The sequence below is a fragment of the Salmo salar genome, chromosome 07 (genome assembly GCF_965601325.2).
Source record: "Salmo salar chromosome 07, fSalSal1, whole genome shotgun sequence".
Lineage (NCBI taxonomy): Eukaryota > Metazoa > Chordata > Actinopteri > Salmoniformes > Salmonidae > Salmo > Salmo salar.
The window spans coordinates 834,990-848,818 of NC_138297.1; the positions used below are offsets into that span (position 1 = coordinate 834,990).

Here is a 13,829-nt window from a genome sequence, read left to right on the forward strand (position 1 = left end):
ATATTTCAGGCTAGGGTTCGGGTACTAGATACTAGGTATCGGTTTGAATGTGGTTGATAAATCTGACTATCAACGGGACTATGTGAAGTTTGGGAGGCCAACCCAATCGTGTGAATGTAGTACATTGGATATTAGACAGCGATCTGAATATCTGGTTTGAGTGTTTAATATATCGGTTATCCAGTAATGCTTTACAGGGTTGATCATCTTATAGAGAAGGTTCAGGATTAGTTCGATTCCCAGGACGAGGTCCTTTACGAGCTCCTATACAAAGAGGTATAGGCTAGGTTTTAGGCTAGGTTCCAGGTTATATTTGGGGGTTTACCGTGTGAGTGTATTTTGATTCCCTGGACGAGGTCCTTTACGAGGTCCTATACAAAAAGGGTATGGGCTAGGTTCTAGGCTAGGTTCCAGGTTATATTGGGTTTTACCGGGTGGGCATAATACATTGTTAAAACAGGTCTAGAAATTAGCGGGGTAAAATAGATCATAGGAAGGGAGACATAATTCCTCTGTGGAAAAGGTAACGTGAGAATGGGGGATATTGAACCAGAACAGGTGTTGAAAACTTTGAAAGCGACTCTCGAAAGGAATGGTGGTCGCGATGGGAAAGAATGGAAGAGGAGAGGCAAAAAATGATATAAGGGATGGCTAAAATAAGGTAGTATTAATGCACCCAATGGACTCCCAGTCGACGGGGAGCCCGGTAGAATATTGGAAACGCTAAAACGAAAAACATACACAACCTGTTCCGAGTGGAAGCAGGAGGGGGAAGCGCATAAAGGAGGTGCAGGAATTTACGGGAGATGAGCGATACATGGAGTTAATTTTATTTTACACGGACGATGCACATTAAACACAGTTGTGTATAATGGCAGGGTATTCCTAGCAAACAGAATGGGCCTGTTTGCAGACAAACTGAAGGGGTTTTAAGGTTTTAAGCAATCTTGGGTCAAATTAGTCAAATAGTACATTAAAATATGGGGTTTCATAGATTGGAAGTAAAATATTTTATCCAAGGGTAGTGTATGTTCAATTAAAGTACCCAGAACCGTTGAGGAAGTTTAAAACAAATTATTAATGATTTGAGGAAGTACAGTGGAGTTATTATTAGGTTTTGTTTGTGGCTAACGTTTGGGTTTCTGAATCGGTGTAGTATAAGGAATGATGACCAAATGTTCGTGGTTATTTTATGGAAAAAGGAGCGCTTAGCTTTTTGGGAAAAATACCTAGGGACAGGATATCTTAAAGGGGTATACACACATGGCATTTTGGAAGTTTGGTTTTCTGAGTTTTAATAAACACATGAAATTATTTTGATAGGGAATGTTCTGGGAACCTGGGATACAAAATGTAGATACAGTTCTTAGCTTTAATTTGTTTAATGTAGTAAGAAACACGGTTCTGAAAGGGTGGTATGACTTTTGACCCCTCTGGTGACTTTTCCTGTGTGGTCTGATCAGCCACATTGAAAAGCCATTTGGATGGTGAATTTAAGGTCATTGGTGATATTGATTGTAAGGGAATTTGTAGAACTGATAATTATGATGGAGTTAAAGTTCTTAGACACAATTGATAATTTGAACCAATGAGAAGACTAAAAGGGCAAAGCCTTAGACTAAGGGTAGGCTTCCTTAAGTCTATTTTCGTAGAACAATAAGGGTACAATAATGTTTCTTGGTGGAGTAAATCAGATTAGTCATTTTGATCTGATTATGTTATTTGAAAATATTTTGACCAGTAGCAGGGGTATTATTTACATGATCTAGATACGTTTATTTTTCCTTAGGAAGTCAGCTGTGGTTGAAAGCAGTGTAAGAGATTTAACAAAACAAGGCTGTGGAATTGATATAATAGTATTATATTTTGTTGTGAATAAGTTTAATAATGGTAGACTTAGGTCAACAGGACAGGGATATATGACATCTGTAGGTGATCTAGGATCATTGAGGGTATTGTGATACATTTAAGTAGATATGCAATATCTAGACAGGTAGATTTTTCTAAAGTTCAGGAGTGCAACCAAGGAGACAATGAGACATTTAGTCAATATTTGGAAACAACCCAGATTTGATACTTTCTGTTATGAGAAAAAGCTGGAGACAGATAGAAGGGCAGACGGAGAGATCCTCCCCTGCACTGCTGAAACCTTGAGTGTTGGGGAGTAGCAGGAAGAAAGAAGGGGGGCCAGCAGGAGTAGATAGGAAGAGAATTTGGTTCACTTAGCTTTAGGATATTAATTCATGGAGAGACTATCGGCTCCGTTGGCAGGCATGTATTTTAGTTTTGATTTTAAGTTTATGTTTGGTAAATTCGCTAGGAGGAGATATGATCATTTTGTTGAAAGTAATTGTTACCCTAACTAAAAGGACAATGAAAGCTTAGTTGGTTTCAGGTGTTAGACACTGAACCATTGCCCAGACACTATTCTGCACAGTAGGCCGAAATAGTAGCATTGACTCGAACCGGTGAAATAAGAAAGGAGAGAAAAGTTACTATTTACACAGACAAGCACATAGACATTTAAAACCATACAAAACAGCACAGATACATCTTAAAGAAGATAAAACACTTGACAGAGAATTGTTACAGAATAGCCGAGGATGAAGGCCCCAGGGAGAATTGGACATGTGGAAAATAAAAGGGGGCAATCCTACAAGAGAAGGGCTGACATAAGGATAATTTGTTTAGATATGCAGCAATATTGATACATGGCTTGAGCCATGTATAAATAGGGGGAGTATGGTAGAGCAGACGATAGAACATGTTAGGATAATTACTTAAACAAAAACATTTTTTGTAGAATATCCATTCCAATATTTGGAAATGGACTTAGTGAACTATTCCAAATTGAGGGGAAGAAGGGGTGTTTAACAATAATAGATAAGTATAGCAAATGGGTAGAAGCATTCCCAACTTACTTGGTGGACATGATTATGGTAGCTAGAATATTAGGTCAAGATATTATCCCTAGAGTTGGTTTACTAGGATCTATCTCTTTAAAGGATGGATGACATTTTAGCTAATCAGGTAGAGCCTATAGAATGCCAGAGTTAGAGATACCAGAACAGGTAGACATAGACGTTGAAGTAATACTAACAGAACACATGAGAATACTGTTTGTTAACCAAACCCGTATGTCCAAGAATTTGTGTCCAACAGGTGAATTAGAGGAGAAGGTGATTCACTCAATCCAACCAGGAGACTGGGTGTGGATCCAGTCCCTGAGGAGAAAAGACGGGAAGCAGCCCTGTTGGGAAGGCCCATACCAGGTTCTGTTAAACCATTGCCTTTGCCATTAGAAAAGCTGAGAGAGTCACTTGGGTCCACGTTATCCACTGCAAGAAGGTATGTACACATATGAGCACTGCTGGTCACACACAGAGTTAGGAGAAGAACCGAGTACCAACAGGGTCCGGGAGTTACTTCCTTAACCTCTTACATCTAGACGTTCCGCTAGCGGAACACCTGCTCCAATATCCAATGATAGGCGTGGCGCGAATTACAAATTCCTCAAAAAAACCCAAACTTCCATTTTTCAAACATATGACTATTTTACACCATTTTAAAGACAAGACTCTCCTTTATCTAACCACACTGTCCGATTTCAACAAGGCTTTACAGCGAAAGCAAAACATTAGATTATGTCAGCAGAGTACCAAGCCAGAAATAATCAGACACCCATTTTTCAAGCTAGCATATAATGTCACATAAAACAAAACCACAGCTAAATGCAGCACTAACCTTTGATGATCTTCATCAGATGACACGCCTACGACATTATGTTATACAATACATGCATGTTTTGTTCAATCAAGTTCATATTTATATCAAAAACCAGCTTTTTACATTAGCATGTGACGTTCAGAACTAGCATTCCCACCGAACACTTCCGGTGAATTTACTAAATGACTCACGATAAACGTTCACAAAAAACATAACAATTATTTTAAGAATTATAGATACAGAACTCCTTTGTGCAATCGAGGTGTCCGATTTTAAAATAGCTTTTCGGTGAAAGCACATTTTGCAATATTCTCAGTAGATGTAAAAAGCTGGTATTTGATATAAATATGAACTTGATTGAACAACCACTTTACAATAGTGCATCTAAATCTTTTAAGGGGGGGGGGGGGGGGTAGAAGGATTACTTTATCTTAAGACTTTATAGAACTCATTTGTTAAACCATCCAAACCCGGACTTTTATTACCTTGCGTGCTAACAATTGCTTCCTTGATTTCCATAATCGAAATCTCTTCATCACACATCATTCTATCTGCCTGCAATACTTTGGCACTAATTGTATCCAACACTTTTACAACACACACTTTATCTACATCATTCTTTTTGTAAAGATTTCTGTAAAAGGTTTCAACTGTCTCTAAGATCCCAACAAAATCGTTTACCTTTACACCTCTTTCATCTTCCAACTCTACAATGTAACTCTTAGTTTGTTTTCTTTTTTCCAGACCCAAAAAAAAGGATGTACATTTCTCTCCCTCCAAAGCGTACTGTGCCCTGCTCCTAACAATAGCACCCAAACATTTATTTTTTTCATAAGGACCCAGCTCTGCATGGATTTTCAAATAATTCACAACATCATAGTCTGGATCCGTATCAGCCTTTTCAAGTTCATGCAACATCCTATTCCTAAGCATTATTTCTTTCTGCTTATCTAAACGGTTATGATTTTTTGCGTACCTAATACTCCTATTTTTTACTTTTACTTTCACTTCCTCCCACCATAAACACACATTCTCTTTTAACAGTACATTAGACATTTCATCATTAATACATTCAACAATTTCATTTCTATATCCTTCCTCCTTTAACAGACTGGCATTTAAACACCAGACACCTCCCCCTCTCCTCTCCACACCAAAACCCATTTGAAATGACATTACTGCATGATCACTATATGCTGTAAAGGTATATGACACCTTCTTAACATTCTGCACCAATTCTTGTTTTGCTAGACATAAATCAATTCTGCTTTGTTTTAATTCCTTTAGAACCACCTGCCTTCTAGAGAATACTCTTCTGTTTGGATTTTCAGCCCTCCATATATCTACTAGATTCTCCTCATTCATAAGTTTCCATAATGCATTTCTAGAAGAGTCATATCTGAATTTAGCACAACTAGAGGCATCCATTCTACTACACCTCACATTAAAATCTCCTATCAGTATACAGTTTTCTGAGCACAGTGTTTTTAATTTGTGAAACATTTCTCTCCTTTCAGATTCAATGTTTGAAGCATAAACATTAATTAAACGAAAAACTACATTTTGAACTTCAAATTCAATTACAATAAGTCTGCCATCATTGTCAGCATATATTTCTTTTACATTTTGCACCACATCATTTTTTATCAAAATAGCCACACCACATGTTTTATCCCCTCCATGACTACAAAAAATTTAATCTGACCATTTACTCTTAATCTCCTGCATTTTGGAGTCTGTCCAATTGGTCTCTTGAAAACACAACATGTCTGCCTTAACAGACACTAATACCTGCTCAAATTTGCTCATGTTTCTCAAACTGTTACCATTTAGGGATGCGACTGTAATCATTATGAATGTGTGCAGAAGTATAATCAGAGCCAAACAAGTCCTTAAAAATCCTACTTTTTCTTTTTTCCAAAACCCATCATCTCCCTGGTTTTCGACAATGACCTCTTATTTTTTACAAACAACTGAAGATCCTCACTATCTATTTCATCATCCGTCTCTTTATTTGGATTTTTGGGGGGATCGGCGGGGAAGCCTTTTGAAAAGTGCGCTTTAACAGTGCCCGTGACTTCAGTGGACCCAGCCCACTCTTTGGTGTAATTTTTACACAGGCTTAAAGCTGGCTCAGGCACCTGAGAAGCACCTTGCACCATCTCTACCTGTGTATGTCTTTCACCCATCATGTGCTGCTGTTCCACCTTGTCAGCAGCAGAGACTAAAACGGCGTCTCGTGCTTTGCCAGGAGACATTACAGGCTCTTCAAGCTTATCTGCCACTGTCTCTGGAGTCACACTCTCCATGTCACTCTCATCCTCCCTCTCCATAGGCACACTCCCCTCTTCCTCAGACGTGAGGTCCATTGTTTGCAAAAGTAAGTGATTTTCTCCCTTATTACAGCTACATCTAACTTTAGGTCTGTCACACATTTTGCACACATTTCCTATGTTCCGACATTCTCTGGCATAATGCCCTTGTTCACTACATTTGTGGCATGTGAATTCCGGACATTCCTTAAGTATGTGCCCCGGCTGAATACATAATCTACATACCTTCACTTGATTGTCGTGGATTACACGAAAATATTCAAATCCCTCGACAGTGTTAAATTTTGTAGAATATGGCAAGGATTGCACATTGTCTGTAAACTTTACCTTGCAAAATCTTGTCCCATCTACAATGTCCGTTCCTGGCCACATCCTCCTCTTGATTGGCGTGGTCGCCTTCACCTTCCAGCCTTTTAGTTTCTCTTCTATCTCCTCATCCGTAATGTATGCGGGCAAGTTCAAAAAGGACACCACCAGCTCATCGTTCCCTAGTTCTTTAGCCATGATTTGACAGTTCTTTATCTTTAGCCCGTCTATTAGTCTTTCTTTTCCATTTACATGAGACATTGTTACTTCATACTTATTCCCGTCTTTCATTCGACATCCCAGTATTGTTCCGCAAACTTCCTTTATTCCTCTCAGCAATTCCATCGTTGTTATTTTCCCTTCTCCACTTATTTCCACGTTCACCGTCAGTTCCTTCTCATATGTTCTTTTTTTCAGTTCTTCGTTTAACATTCTGATTTCACTGTTGTCCTTTCTCGTCGTCGTTTGTATTCTTGATGTCGAAGCCATGTTGTCCGTCCGGTTATTTTAAGCAATATCCCCCAAACAGCTCACGCTGATGGGGGACAATAGCAAAAACGTTTCACAGAAACTTCACTACAGTCACTCACAAACTTTCAAACTTATAAGTCAACTAGACCTCCAAAAAAAAACGATATTCTCTCTCAAGCACTCAGACACCTGCTTCTCTTCCACTTCCTGAAACTCCAAAAAGGGGCGTGTAAAGCGAACGTGATAACCGCTACACTACAGAAACTGCTTCAACAATTATCTTCAAGGAGTAAACCGAATTTTACAGATATTCATGGCACGTGTTGAAATTTCCAAATTTAGGAATTTATGAAAATAACTATTCTCTTTTAAAAGTACTGTACCTACTGCACGTGTTTAAGAGCACTGTTTCAGCCCGGTTTCGAACCAAGGACCTTTCGCGTGTAAAGCGAACGTGATAACCACTACACTACAGAAACTTCTGCTTGATTTTCCTGCAAGAAGTAAACCGAATTTTACAGATATTCAGGGCACGTATTCGAATTTCCAAAATAACGAATTCATGAAATTTTCTGTTACCACTACGGTAAATCACAATGTGTCAATGAGTGTTGTTTCCGCCCGGTTTCGAACCAGGGACCTTTCGCGTGTGAAGCAAACGTGATAACCACTACACTACAGAAACTGCTGCTACATTTAGCTGCGAGGAGTAAACCGAATTTTACAGATATTCATGGCACGTATTCGAATTTCCAAAATACAGAATTCATGAAAATAACAATTCTTTGTTGAAAGTACAGTACCTACTGCACGTGTCAAAGAGCTCTGTTTCCGCCCGGTTTCGAACCGAGGACCTTTCGCGTGTTAAGCGAACGTGATAACCACTACACTACAGAAACTTCTGCAACAATTATCTGCAAGGAGTAAACCGAATTTTACAGATATTCATGGCACGCGTTCAAATTTCCAAAATTAGGCATTTATGAAAATAACTATTCTCTGTTAATAGTACAGTACCTACTGCACGTGTCAAAGAGCACTGTTTCCTCCCGGTTTCAAACTGAGGACCTTTCACGTGTAAAGAGAACGTGATAACCACTACACTACAGAAACTGCTGCTTGATTTTTCTGCAAGGAGTAAACCGAATTTTAAAAATATTCATGGCACGTATTCGAATTTCCAAAATTAGGCATTTATGAAAATAACTATTCTCTGTTAATAGTACAGTACCTACTGCACATGTCAAAGAGCACTGTTTCCTCCCGGTTTCAAACTGAGGACCTTTCACGTGTAAAGCGAACGTGATAACCACTACACTACAGACACTGCTGCTACATTCAGCTGCAAGGAGTAAACCGAATTTTACAGATATTCATGGCACGTGTTGAAATTTCCAAATTTAGGCATTTATGAAAATAATTATTCTCTTTTAAAAGTACTGTACCTACTGCAGGTGTCAAAGAGCACTGTTTCCGCCCGGTTTCGAACCGAGGACCTTTCGCGTGTAAAGCGAACGTGATAACCACTACACTACAGAAACTTCTGCTTGATTTTCCTGCAAGAAGTAAACCGAATTTTACAGATATTCAGGGCACGTATTCGAATTTCCAAAATAAAGAATTCATGAAATTTTCTGTTACCACTACGGTAAATCACAATGTGTCAATGAGTGTTGTTTCCGCCCGGTTTCGAACCAGGGACCTTTCGCGTGTGAAGCAAACGTGATAACCACTACACTACAGAAACTGCTGCTACATTTAGCTGCGAGGAGTAAACCGAATTTTACAGATATTCATGGCACGTATTCGAATTTCCAAAATACAGAATTCATGAAAATAACAATTCTTTGTTGAAAGTACAGTACCTACTGCACGTGTCAAAGAGCTCTGTTTCCGCCCGGTTTCGAACCGAGGACCTTTCGCGTGTTAAGCGAACGTGATAACCGCTACACTACAGAAACTGCTTTAACAATTATCTGCAAGAAGTAAACCGGATTTTACAGATATTCATGGCACGTGTTCAAATTTCCAAAATTAGGCATTTGTGAAAATAACTATTCTCTGTTAATAGTACAGTACCTACTGCACATGTCAAAGAGCACTGTTTCCTCCCGGTTTCAAACTGAGGACCTTTCACGTCTAAAGCGAACGTGATAACCACTACACTACAGAAACTGCTGCTACATTTAGCTGCAAGGAGTAAACCGAATTTTACAGATATTCATGGCACGTATTCGAATTTCCAAAATACAGAATTCATGAAAATAACAATTCTTTGTTGAAATTACAGTACCTACTGCACTTGTCAAAGAGCTCTGTTTCCGCCCGGTTTCGAACCGAGGACCTTTCGCGTGTTAAGCGATCGTGATAACCGCTACACTACAGAAACTGCTTTAACAATTATCTGCAAGGGGTAAACCGAATTTTACAGATATTCATGGCACGTGTTGAAATTTCCAAAATTAGGCATTTATGAAAATAACTATTCTCTGTTAATAGTACAGTACCTACTGCACATGTCAAAGAGCACTGTTTCCTCCCGGTTTCAAACTGAGGACCTTTCACGTGTAAAGCGAACGTGATAACCACTACACTACAGACACTGCTGCTACATTCAGCTGCAAGGAGTAAACCGAATTTTACAGATATTCATGGCACGTGTTGAAATTTCCAAATTTAGGCATTTATGAAAATAACTATTCTCTTTTAAAAGTACTGTACCTACTGCACGTGTCAAAGAGCACTGTTTCCGCCCGGTTTCGAACCGAGGACCTTTCGCGTGTAAAGCGAACGTGATAACCACTACAGTACAGAAACTGCTGCTTGATTTTCCTGCAAGAAGTAAACCGAATTTTACAGATATTCAGGGCACGTAGTCGAATTTCCAAAATACAGAATTTATGAAAATAACTATTCTTTGTTGAAAGTACAGTACCTACTGCACGTGTCAAAGAGCTCTGTTTCCACCCGGTTTCGAACCGAGGACCTTTCGCGTGTTAAGCAAACGTGATAACCACTACACTACAGAAACTTAATCAACAATTATCTGCAAGGAGTAAACCGAATTTTACAGATATTCATGGCACGTGTTCAAATTTCCAAAATTAGGCATTTATGAAAATAACTATTGTCTGTTAATAGTACAGTACCTACTGCACATGTCAAAGAGCACTGTTTCCTCCCGGTTTCAAACTGAGGACCTTTCACGTGTAAAGCTAACGTGATAACCACTACACTACAGAAACTGCTGCTTAATTTTTCTGCAAGGAGTAAACCGAATTTTAAAAATATTCATGGCACGTATTCGAATTTCCAAAATAAAGAATTCATGAAATTTTCTGTTACCACTATGGTACTTCAGAATGTGTCAATGAGCATTGTTTCCAACCGGTTTCGAACCAGGGACCTTTCGCGTGTGAAGCGAACGTGATAACCACTACACCACAGAAACTACTGCTACAATTAGCTGCAGTGAGTAAACCGAATTTAAAAACTATTCATGGCACGTATTCGAATTTCCAAAATAAGAGAAAAATGAAATTCTTTGTTAACACTACGGTACTTCTTGAATGTGTCGATGAGCGTTGTTTCCGCCTGGTTTCGAACCAGGGACCTTTCGCGTGTGAACAAACGTGATAACCACTACACTACAGAAACTACTGCTACATTTAGCTGCGAGGAGTAAACCCAATTTTACAGATATTCATGGCACGTATTCGAATTTCCAAAATACAGAATTCATGAAAATAACAATTCTTTGTTGAAAGTACAGTACCTACTGCACTTGTCAAAGAACTCTGTTTCCGCCCGGTTTCGAACCGAGGACCTTTAGCGTGTGAAGCGAACGTGATAACCACTACACATCAGAAACTACTGCTACAATTAGCTGCAAGGAGTAAACCAAATTTTAAAAATATTCATGTCACGTATTCAAATTTCCAAAACAAGGGATTAATGAAATTCTTTGTTAACACTATGGTACTTCTTGAATGTGTCAATGAGCTCTGTTTCCGCCTGGTTTCGAACCAGGGACCTTTCGCGTGTGAAGCGAACTTGATAACCACTACACTAAAGAAACTGCTGTAACACTTAACTGCAAGGAGTAAAACGAATTTTACTGATATTCATGGCACGTGTTCAAATTTCCAAAATTAGGCATTTATGAAAATAACTATTCTCTTTTAAAAGTACTGTACGTGTCAAAGAGCACTGTTTCCGCCCGGTTTCGAACCAAGGACCTTTCGCGTGTTAAGCGTACGTGATAACCACTACACTACAGAAACTGCTTCAACAATTATCTGCAAGGAGTAAATCGAATTTTACAGATATTCATGGCACGTGTTCGAATTTCCAAAATAAGGCATTTATGAAAATAACTATTCTCTGTTAATAGTACAGTACCTACTGCACATGTCAAAGAGCACTGTTTCCTCCCGGTTTCAAACTGAGGACCTTTCACGTGTAAAGCGAACGTGATAACCACTACACTACAGAAACTGCTGCTTGATTTTTCTGCAAGGAGTAAACCGAATTTTACCGATATTCATGGCACGTATTCGAATTTCCAAAATAAAGAATTAATTACATTTTCTGTTACCACTATGGTACTTCAGAATGTGTCAATGAGCGTTGTTTCCGCCTGGTTTCGAACCAGGGACCTTTCGCGTGTGAAGCGAACTTGATAACCACTACACTACAGAAACTGCTGTAACACTTATCTGCAAGGAGTAAAACGAATTTTACTGATATTCATGGCACGTGTTCAAATTTCCAAAATTAGGCATTTATGAAAATAACTATTCTCTTTTAAAATTACTGTACGTGTCAAAGAGCACTGTTTCCGCCCGGTTTCGAACGAAGGACCTTTCGCGTGTTAAGCGTACGTGATAACCACTACACTACAGAAACTGCTTCAACAATTATCTGCAAGGAGTAAATCGAATTTTACAGATATTCATGGCACGTGTTCAAATTTCCAAAATTAGGCATTTATGAAAATAACTATTCTCTGTTAATAGTACAGTACCTACTGCACATGTCAAAGAGCACTGTTTCCTCCCGGTTTCAAACTGAGGACCTTTCACGTGTAAAGCGAACGTGATAACCACTACACTACAGAAACTGCTGCTTGATTTTCCTGCAAGAAGTAAACCGAATTTTACAGATATTCATGGCACGTATTCGAATTTCCAAAATAAGGCATTAATGAAAATAACTATTCTCTGTTAATAGTACAGTATCCACCGCACATGTCAAAGAGCACTGTTTCCTCCCGGTTTCAAACTGAGGACCTTTCGCGTATAAAGCGAACGTGATAACCACTACACTACAGAAACTGCTGTAACACTTATCTGCAAGGAGTAAAACGAATTTTACTGATATTGATGGCACGTGTTCAAATTTCCAAAATTAGGCATTTATGAAAATAACTATTCTCTTTTAAAAGTACTGTACGTGTCAAAGACACTGTTTCCGCCCGGTTTCGAACGAAGGACCTTTCGCGTGTTAAGCATACGTGATAACCACTACACTACAGAAACTGCTTCAACAATTATCTGCAAGGAGTAAATCGAATTTTACAGATATTCATGGCACGTGTTCAAATTTCCAAAATTAGGCATTTATGAAAATAACTATTGTCTGTTAATAGTACAGTACCTACTGCACATGTCAAAGAGCACTGTTTCCTCCCGGTTTCAAACTGAGGACCTTTCACGTGTAAAGCGAACGTGATAACCACTACACTACAGAAACTGCTGCTTGATTTTCCTGCAAGAAGTAAACCGAATTTTACAGATATTCATGGCACGTATTCGAATTTCCAAAATAAGGCATTCATGAAATTTTCTGTTACCACTATGGTACTTCAGAATGTGTCAATGAGCGTTGTTTCCGCCCGGTTTCGAACCAGGGACCTTTCGCGTGTGAAGCGAACGTGATAACCACTACACATCAGAAACTACTGCTACAATTAGCTGCAAGGAGTAAACCAAATTTTAAAAATATTCATGTCACGTATTCAAATTTCCAAAACAAGGGATTAATGAAATTCTTTGTTAACACTATGGTACTTCTTGAATGTGTCAATGAGCGTTGTTTCCGCCTGGTTTCGAACCAGGGACCTTTCGCGTGTGAAGCGAACTTGATAACCACTACACTAAAGAAACTGCTGTAACACTTAACTGCAAGGAGTAAAACGAATTTTACTGATATTCATGTCACGTGTTCAAATTTCCAAAATTAGGCATTTATGAAAATAACTATTCTCTTTTAAAAGTACTGTACGTGTCAAAGAGCACTGTTTCCGCCCGGTTTCGAACCAAGGACCTTTCGCGTGTTAAGCGTACGTGATAACCACAACACTACAGAAACTGCTTCAACAATTATCTGCAAGGAGTAAATCGAATTTTACAGATATTCATGGCACATGTTCGAATTTCCAAAATAAGGCATTTATGAAAATAACTATTCTCTGTTAATAGTACAGTACCTACTGCACATGTCAAAGAGCACTGTTTCCTCCCGGTTTCAAACTGAGGACCTTTCACGTGTAAAGCGAACGTGATAACCACTACACTACAGAAACTGCTGCTTGATTTTTCTGCAAGGAGTAAACCGAATTTTACCGATATTCATGGCACGTATTCGAATTTCCAAAATAAAGAATTAATTACATTTTCTGTTACCACTATGGTACTTCAGAATGTGTCAATGAGCGTTGTTTCCGCCTGGTTTCGAACCAGGGACCTTTCGCGTGTGAAGCGAACTTGATAACCACTACACTACAGAAACTGCTGTAACACTTATCTGCAAGGAGTAAAACGAATTTTACTGATATTCATGGCACGTGTTCAAATTTCCAAAATTAGGCATTTATGAAAATAACTATTCTCTTTTAAAATTACTGTACGTGTCAAAGAGCACTGTTTCCGCCCGGTTTCGAACGAAGGACCTTTCGCGTGTTAAGCGTACGTGATAACCACTACACTACAG

The 13,829-nt window shown here is 38.8% G+C and overlaps 7 non-coding genes across 7 annotated transcripts; all 7 read right to left on the reverse strand.

The window, feature by feature from the left end:
* Positions 1–7,242: 7,242 nt before the first annotated feature.
* On the reverse strand, positions 7,243–7,315 carry trnav-uac (transfer RNA valine (anticodon UAC)). The gene has a single exon. It is a non-coding gene; the product is annotated as a tRNA-Val (tRNA).
* A 133-nt stretch (positions 7,316–7,448) lies between these two features.
* Positions 7,449–7,521, reverse strand: trnav-cac (transfer RNA valine (anticodon CAC)). Its single transcript has one exon. It is a non-coding gene; the product is annotated as a tRNA-Val (tRNA).
* A 141-nt stretch (positions 7,522–7,662) lies between these two features.
* On the reverse strand, positions 7,663–7,735 carry trnav-aac (transfer RNA valine (anticodon AAC)). The gene has a single exon. It is a non-coding gene; the product is annotated as a tRNA-Val (tRNA).
* A 569-nt stretch (positions 7,736–8,304) lies between these two features.
* Positions 8,305–8,377, reverse strand: trnav-uac (transfer RNA valine (anticodon UAC)). Its single transcript has one exon. It is a non-coding gene; the product is annotated as a tRNA-Val (tRNA).
* Positions 8,378–8,510: 133 nt separating this feature from the next.
* Positions 8,511–8,583, reverse strand: trnav-cac (transfer RNA valine (anticodon CAC)). Its single transcript has one exon. It is a non-coding gene; the product is annotated as a tRNA-Val (tRNA).
* Positions 8,584–8,724: 141 nt separating this feature from the next.
* Positions 8,725–8,797, reverse strand: trnav-aac (transfer RNA valine (anticodon AAC)). Its single transcript has one exon. It is a non-coding gene; the product is annotated as a tRNA-Val (tRNA).
* A 783-nt stretch (positions 8,798–9,580) lies between these two features.
* trnav-uac (transfer RNA valine (anticodon UAC)) lies at positions 9,581–9,653 on the reverse strand. The gene has a single exon. It is a non-coding gene; the product is annotated as a tRNA-Val (tRNA).
* Between the last annotated feature and the right edge of the window lie 4,176 nt (positions 9,654–13,829).